Raw genomic sequence first — 2,676 nt, forward strand, 5'->3', positions numbered from 1 at the left:
CTCGAGTATGTTGTGCTGAGTGGAATAAGCCCGTCACAGGAGGACATGCACTGTACAATCCCATTAGCGCCAGGTCCCTAGAGTCGTTGCATTCATGGGGACAGAAGGTAGGATGGTGCAGCATGGTGAGTGCCAGGGGCCAGGGAAGGTGGGAATGGAGAGTCGGGGTAGGATGGGTAGTTTCAGTTGTGCAAGGTGAAGAGAGTTCTCGAGCTGGATGGCGGTGAGGGCTGCACGACGGCGTCCACGCACTTAGTGCCACTGACCTGTACGCTGAAAAATGGTTCAAATGGCAAGTTTTACGTTATATATATTTACCACAATAAAAAAGAGAAATAGACATCGTCAAGCTGTTCTCCAAAATAAGGCTGTCGCCGTTTACCTTCCTACCAGAAAAAAAACAGTTAAATCCCAAAGCCAGGGGGTGCACCAGTGTTCATCTCCAAGTTGGGGCTGGCTGAGCCCGTTGCTATGCCTAGCTGGGCTTGGGTGGCAACCCTGGGAGGAGCTCAGGCCTCTCGCCTTTTGGATTTCTGTTCAAAGTGGGAAGTAGTCTCCAAATCCCAGGACCCCCCTGAGCCCCTGAGATGGGAGCCTCTCCAGACCTGCCGCTGAGAGCCTGTCCCGCCCCTGGGCCAGGGTCTCTGTGCCTCTGAACAAAACTGGGGGGCCTGATGCAGAGTCCTAGCTCAGGCTTCCAGAAGTCAGTGCTTTGAAGGGGTACCCACCCTTGCTCCGTTGGGACATAGGGACGCAGGTGCCTGCCTCAGCCCCGACACGTGCACCGCCAGGGGCAGCAGGGCCACCTCCAGTCTCTGGTGTGCATCACACGCAGGAGTGGGTGGGTGGGGCTTTCAGTCTCCCAGAGCGCATACTGCTGGGCTGCGCTGTCTCTGGCCGCCTCGCCCACAGAGGGCCTGCCCTGCCCCCGTCTCAGGCTGGTGGCTGAGGGGTCTGTTCTTGGACTGGGGCCTGGCGCTGGCCCCGGTTTCCTGGAGGAGGAGGGAGAGTGACCTGCGGAGGACTTCCAGCCTCCTCTTCTGCCTGCTGTGGGCTGCGTGGAACTGGGGCTCTGCTCAGCCCTGGAGAGTGTTGGCTGCTCTCCTTCCAGCTGACGTGGAAATGCCTTGCAGGGCACGCACATGGGCACTTTCTGCTGAGTCAGGTTTCTCTGACCTTCCTGAAATGTCACTTGTTCTGTAACTCATAAAAACTGGGGTGCTGGGCTATGGTGCCTGCCTTCTCCCGGAAGTCCCTGCCGAGGGGGGCAGGGATGGGGCATTCCCAGGGGTGTTTGTCCTTTGCTGTCTCTCCTTTCCCACCTTGTCCCTTGGGCCTCCCCTGACCTATTGACCTGCCACAGCTCGCTCACCCCAGGCCCCTGGGGGCCGTGCAGGATTCTGGGTCCTCCAGGGCCAGTGTGACCCTTGCTGGGTTTTCAGAGTGACCCTGGAGGGAGGTGCCCTGCCCACCCTCACCTCCCATTCCCAGCTCATCTGCCCCAGGGCCAGGTGTCCATCCACCCTGACCGTGACCATGTGCCTGTGACCTCCTGCATGACTGACCCCTGACTTCGGGTGCCCAGGCCTAGCAGTGCCCCATGCCACTGGGTCCCCAGGCATCCGCCAGGAAAGGACAGCTCTAGAGTGGCGCCAGCAGAGGTCCTGGTGTCTGTTGAAGGCCCTTGGAATTCCCTGGCTTCATTGTGCCATCTCCCCGCTCTTCTTCCTCCCTCCTGCCTCCCTGTCTTCCTACTCTCTCCCCTCCTTCCACCCGCCCAGCTGCTCTCCTCTCTGAGCCCGGCCCCACAACCAGAGGTGCTCACTCCTGCCTTCAGCTGACTGCAGGTGTCCAGGCGTCGGGGCCGAGGGCACCTCTGTGACTTTGTTGACCAACCCAGGCTGACTTCAGAGGTGCTCCTCAGCCCCTGCTCTGCAAGTTCCTGGGGACCCGTGGCTGTCACTTTGGCCCGTTGACGTTTATGGTGGTTCCTGTAGCTAATTGAATACTGCCAAAGATGGAAAGTGGAGGATGCTGTTCCACTGCCACTCATAGAGCGAGACCAGGTGCTTCGAAAAGACCAGCAGGGCTGGGTGTGGTGGCTCATGCTTATAACCCTAGCACTGTGGGAGGCCAAGGTTGGGGGACCACTTGAGGTCAGGAGTTCGAGACCAGCCTGGCCAACATGGGAAAACCCTATCTCTACTGAAAATACAAAAATTAGCCGGGTGTGGTGGTGTGAACCTGTAGTCCTAGCTACTTGGGAGGCTGAGGCAGAAGAATGGCTTGAACCCGGGAAGCAGAGGTTGCAGTGAGCCAGGATCGTGCCACTGCACTCCAGCCTGGGCAACAAGAGCAAAACTCCATCTCCAAAGAAAAAAGAAGAAGAAGAAGAACAGACCAGCAGGGCCAGGTGTGGTGGCTCATGCCTGTAATCCTAGCACTTTGGGAGGCCGAAGGGAGAGGATCTCCTGAGCACAGGGGTTCAAGGCTGCCATGAGCTGTGACTGCACCACTGCACTCTAGCCTGGGTGACACAGCAAGATTCTGTCTCTATTAAAAAAAAAAAAGGAATGGAGATAACAAAGAACAAGTCTTAACTGAATATTAACAAAAGCCAGAAGCTGATTGGAAAAGCTTAATAAAGTAGCAAACACGCCCGGCTAATTTTGTATT

This window comes from Mandrillus leucophaeus, unplaced genomic scaffold (genome assembly GCF_000951045.1).
Source record: "Mandrillus leucophaeus isolate KB7577 unplaced genomic scaffold, Mleu.le_1.0 Scaffold244, whole genome shotgun sequence".
Taxonomy (NCBI): Eukaryota; Metazoa; Chordata; class Mammalia; order Primates; family Cercopithecidae; genus Mandrillus; species Mandrillus leucophaeus.